This window comes from Nuphar pumila, chromosome 6, assembly GCF_984573655.1.
Source record: "Nuphar pumila chromosome 6, dmNupPumi1.hap1.1, whole genome shotgun sequence".
NCBI classification, from domain to species: domain Eukaryota; kingdom Viridiplantae; phylum Streptophyta; class Magnoliopsida; order Nymphaeales; family Nymphaeaceae; genus Nuphar; species Nuphar pumila.
The window spans coordinates 119428981-119435037 of record NC_143254.1 but is presented as its reverse complement, the minus strand read 5'-3'; the positions used below and the strand labels follow the sequence as shown (position 1 = coordinate 119435037).

The 6057-nt window shown below is 33.8% G+C and overlaps 1 long non-coding RNA gene across 1 annotated transcript; it reads left to right on the top strand.

Moving 5' to 3' along the window:
- Positions 1-3040: 3040 nt before the first annotated feature.
- LOC149835919 (uncharacterized) lies at positions 3041-4416 on the top strand. The gene is made up of 2 exons (XR_016432665.1): positions 3041-3122; positions 4224-4416. It is a non-coding gene; the product is annotated as an uncharacterized LOC149835919 (long non-coding RNA).
- The last annotated feature ends 1641 nt before the right edge of the window (positions 4417-6057 follow it).

The window sequence follows — 6057 nt, the reverse complement described above, 5'->3', positions numbered from 1 at the left end:
TCAGTACGGTAGATCCCACAGGTCGGATTAGGTGTCCCTGCAAGATTTGTAAGAATAATCGATTTGTAGAACCTCATGGCGTTAGGAATATGTGATTTAGAAAATGGTCCGACCAAAGTTGTGCAATGCTACAACGGGTATATCGTAAATGGCTATCGATTCCATACAAAAGACTACGGTATAAACAAATCAACGATAAATAGTGGCGTGTGTGTCAAGGGTAGCAGCTACGGTGAAAATGAACATGATTACTACGGTGTTATAGAGGAAATAATGGAGTTGACTTACTTAGGCATGAATAACAGGGTTACGATATTCAAGTGTCATTGGTTTGATCCAACTGCAACAAGACTCGACAAAGCTTCAGGCATTGTGGAGGTGAATCATAAATCCAGGTTTGGAACATATGAACCATTCATATTAGCCTCGCAAGCTCAACAAGTTTATTATACTTCATATCCGAGTATAAAAAAGTCAGATAGAAATGAATGGTGGGCAGTTTGCAAGGTGAAATCCAAACTATACCCCGAGTATGATCAGTTATAGGAAGATGAGTTAGCTGAAGACAGTGATTACTATCAATCAGATGATGTCTATGACTTCACTTATGGTCACGATGTTGCGCATGATATGCATGTCATATCTCTATTGGTCGATGAAACATTCATAGAGGAATGTGATCCAAATGATGTACCAAGTGGATGGGCAAACAATGAAGAAGAAAAAGAAGAAGAAGAAGAAGAAGAAAGTCAAACTAGTGACGATGAAGAATTCTCAAGCTAGTGAGCAAAATCTTATACTACAAACCTTTATTTAAATGCATTGTAATACTTGATGTGAGTTGTATTGCAATACTTGGTGTGAATGATCATAAATTTTATTTGAATGTATTGTAATACTTGATAGGAATGATTCGAATGCATTGTAATACTTGATGTGAATGATTTCAATTATCTGAATGTATTATAATTTATGCAATTAACGAATAATTTGAATTAGTGCAATACTTGATGCCAATGATTTGAATTATTTGAATGCATTGCAATGCTTGATGTGAATGACTTGATTGCATTGTAATACTTGATGTGAATGATTTCAATTATCTGAATGTATTATAATTTATGCAATTAACGAATGATTTGAATTAGTGCAATACTTGATGCCAATGATTTGAATTATTTGAATGCATTGCAATGTTTGATGTGAATGACTTGATTGCATTGTAATACTTGATGTGAATTATTTCAATTATCTGAATGTATTATAATTTATGCAATTAACGAATGATTTGAATTAGTGCAATACTTAATGCCAATGATTTGAATTATTTGAATGCATTGCAATGCTTGATATGAATGACTTGATTGCATTGTAATACTTGATGTGAATGATTTCAATTATCTGAATGTATTATAATTTATGCAATTAACGAATGATTTGAATTAGTGCAATACTTGATGTCAATAATTTGAATTATTTGAATGCATTGCAATGTTTGATGTGAATGACTTGAATGCATTGTAATACTTGATGTGAATTATTTGAATGTATTGTATTACATATGTTATTTGTTAGAATATGGTTCGTGGAGGTTATAGTGGTCGCTCATCTAGTAGTAGCCAGGCTCAGCCTTCATCTTCACGGGCTCCTGTGATAGGTATATCATATAACTAATTAGATGCTTGATTAGTTCAAATGCACATTCTGAGAATTTCTAATGTATTTTTTTACAGATGATGTTGCGCCTGTACATGACCCACCTACACCAGTTGATCACACAAGTCAACAGCCAACACAGGAAACAAGGTCTTCTCAGGCTGGCACAAGAAGACTCATTCGAATAGTGTATATCGATAATCGACCGTAAGTATTTTGTTTTCAATTATTGCATATCTTTTAAATATTTTATATTGATATTTACTGTGTAACAATTCATGTGCAGCACGAGGTTTGAGCCACAAGAAGTAGTACGAGAGATTAGGAATTCACTTCTTCAACATCTAATAGGACCAGTTGCTCAATGGAAAGAGTACCCAAAGGAGGTGTTAGACAGATTGTGGTCCTCATTCATGGTATACAGTTGTTCCTCATAGTTAATGTGTTTCATATTTAATTTATTTAAGCAATGTCTACTAACTTTCTGAAAATATTTGTAGGCTTCGAATCGCTTCGCAACTACGGTGGAAGAAAATGATGCAAGGAAGGTGTGGCAGAAGGTGGCTGCCAATCGATTTGCAGACATGCTGCATACTATGAAGACTGCAGCAAAAAAAGCATCTGGCGTAGTAGATGATCCATTACTGTGGAAGGGCCATGGTCCTATTACTATCAGGAGAGATTACTGGGATGAAATATGCGATAAGTGGGCAGGAGATGCATTTAAAAATCGCTCTGCGAAGGCTTCACAAAATCGACCGAAGATGCCCGAAGCCCATCTACACACAGGTGAATCTAAGACATTTGGGAGCCACCTAAAGAAAATGGTAACTCATCAATATATAATATTAATTTTATAAGTATTGTTGCAAACTTGTGTACTAAATCTTTTGTCATTTAACTTCGCAGGAAGCAGAAAAAGGAAGCAGTGTACCATATAAGAATGTGTTTGTAGAAACACATAAACGAAAGACCACGGGAGTCTTCGTATCAGAGAAGGCGAGAACGACAACGGTATGTATTAATTCTATTAATAATCATTGCAATATATATGCAAGTTATCATAATGTTATCATTAATTATTAATGAATATTTTAAACATTATTTTGTAGGAGGCATATGAGCAACAGATGGTAGAGCGATATGGCGAAGACGCTACTCAGCATCCATCATTTGATCCTACAGCATGGGTGACTGCAGCAGGTGAACCCAAAAAAGGTCGCGTGTTCGGGTTTGGGAGTAATATGAACACTTCACCAGTTATTGGTTCTTCCAGTTACGGCTCACCGACTTCTTGCGCCGACATAAGCTCCAAGCAGCTGACTATTCTTTCTGGTGATGATGTACGCGAGATCATTAATGAATCACTGAATAACTATTTTCAATACACCGTCGCCCCCTTTCTCCGAAATGAGATCAAGGCCGCTGTTCAGGATAGGGGATCTTCGATTCCAGGTCCCTCTCAGGTATAATCACATATTCAGTTTTTTGACTGCCTTAGAGCACATATGAGCATGCTATATTCATATATTCAATTTTTTGACTGCCTTAGCACACATACGAGCATGATCGAATCACATATATAGTTTTTTGCCTGCCTTAAAGCACATCTGAGCATGGTAGAATCACATATAGAGTTTTTTTAGATGCCTTAGAACACATATGAACATGCTATAATCACATATTCAATTTTTTGACTCCCTTAGAACACATATGAACATGTTATATATCATTTATGATAGAATCACATATAAAATTTTTGGCTTTGCCTGCCTTAGAGCACATATGAGCATGCTAATTTCACATATTCAATTTTTTTACTGCTTTAGCACACATATGAGCATGATAGAATCACACACACACACACACACACACACACACACACATATATATATATATATATATATATATATATATATATATAACTTTTTGTCTGCCTTAGAGCACATATGAGCATGATAGAATCACATATAAAGTTTTTTTGACTGCATTAGAACAATATGAGCATGCTATAATCACATATTCAGTTTTTTGACTGCCTAAGAACACATATGAGCATATTATAATCACATATTCAGTTTTTTGACTGCCTTAGCACACATATGAGCATGCTATAATAACATATAGAGTTTTTTTACTGCCTTAGAACATATATGAACATGTTATATATCATTTATGATAGAATCACATATAAAATTTTTGGCTTTGCCTGCCTTAGAGCACATATGAGCATGCTATATTCACATATTCAATTTTTTTACTGCCTTAGCACACATACGAGCATGATCGAATCACATATATAGTTTTTTGCCTGCCTTAAAGCACATCTGAGCATGTTAGAATCACATATAGAGTTTTTTTAGATGCCTTAGAACACATATGAACATGCTATAATCACATATTCAATTTTTTGACTGCCTTAGAGCACATATGAGCATGATAGAATCACATATAGAGTTTTTTTATTGCTTTAGATCACACATGAGCACATGATAGAATCACATATAGTGTGTAATTTATTTCATTATATTTTGTTTATCAATACTGACTGTTCTTTTCTTGTGTAGGCTGCTAGCGATAATCAGGGTAGTGGAGCTGAAGAGACAGATAAAGACAATGAACAAGAAGACGCACAAAATCTTGGCGATGATTAGAGGACTGTGTTGAAGAAGTTCTATTTTTTTATTTTTCCTAATTGTAATTGTTGAATTGTAAATAATTAAACTTCTTAATTTTAAGGTGGAACGATTAATTGTTGTAGATTCTTGTTATATGAATTTTTTTGTGTGGTTTGTTTTTTATTTACAGGAAATATAAATTGTACAGGAAATAGAAATTGTACAGTTCTCGGTAATTAATTTTCAAATAATTTTTTTTTTAATTTTTTTTCGTGTTTGCGACGGAACCATCCGTCGCTATTCATATTAATATAGCGACGACATAGCGACGGAAGTAAATCCGTCGCCAAGCGGTGGTCGACGTTGAGTACCGGCGGATTGGCGACGGAATATAGCGCTCGTTATTCCATCGCAATTAGCGATGGACCTGGCGACGGAATAATTCTGTCGCCAGTTAGCGTCGAAATATTCGCGACGTAAGCATACTGTCGTCTCGTTGTCGCTAATCCGTCGCTAACCATGTTAGCGACGGAATGTGGTCGTCGCTAATCTACTGCTTTGTTGTAGTGATAGTGTTCACTTCAAATTATATCTAGCGTTACTGACAACCACCCATCTTGGCATTTTTTGGGATGGGTGTGGTCTTCATCTCGAGAAATGTTGAGATGGGTGGTTGTTAGCGGTGTTAGCTTGGCTGCATCATGTACTATTGTTGCGTCAAAGAAGCCTTCATATATATATATATATATATATATATATATATATATATATATATATATATATATATATATATATATATATATATATATATATATAGAGAGAGAGAGAGAGAGAGAGAGAGAGAGAGAGAGAGATGGGTATAATGAAATGTGCTAAATGGACTTTTCTGCTCTTTCAGTATTTTTTTTGCAGTTCTGACCCAATAAATGTGTTGGGCATGATCAATTTACGAGGAATCCACACCTGGATAATGTGTTTTTGATGAAAAAATTATATTTGGAGCCTTGAAAATATATAAAGATTTTGGACCATTGATTTTTCGAACATTATAAAAACCTACACATGTGTCGGAATCGGACACTTTAAGAGGTAAAATCAAGTACATAGATTTCATCTGTATGGTTAGAATTTAAAAATAAAATAAAATAACCCTAAAAAACTCATTTAGCACATTTTATTTAGCACGTACCCATTATTATATATATATATATAGATATAGATATATATATATATATATATATATATATATATATATAGAGAGAGAGAGAGAGAGAGAGAGAGAGAGAGAAATGTGTATTTTCCATACCTCCCTAGCTCTTTTTAAAAAATGTACTTGTATGTTTTTTTTTTTGCATAATTCAAACCGATAGATGTGTTGATCATTACTTAATCGTTAGAATTGATTGGATTAATTTAACAAGAATTCTTGGTTTTTAGTTAATCAAGTTTTTTGGTGTCATAGAAGCTATTGATTTTTTTTTAACTAAGCACGCATATAAACATAAACAAATGGTTAAATTGATATAAAAAAAGCCCAGAGGCTTAGATTACACAAAAAAACATATGCAATATGTTTTTTAAAAAGTCCCTGATAAATGGTGTGGAACATGCACATTACTCATCATTTATTTATTATTTATCTGTCCCAGTTACCCATTACTATATATATATATATATATATATAGAGAGAGAGAGAGAGAGAGAGAGAGAGATTTTAAAAAATGTACTTGTATGTTTCTTTTTTTGCATAATTCAAACTGATAGATGTGTTGATCATTACTTA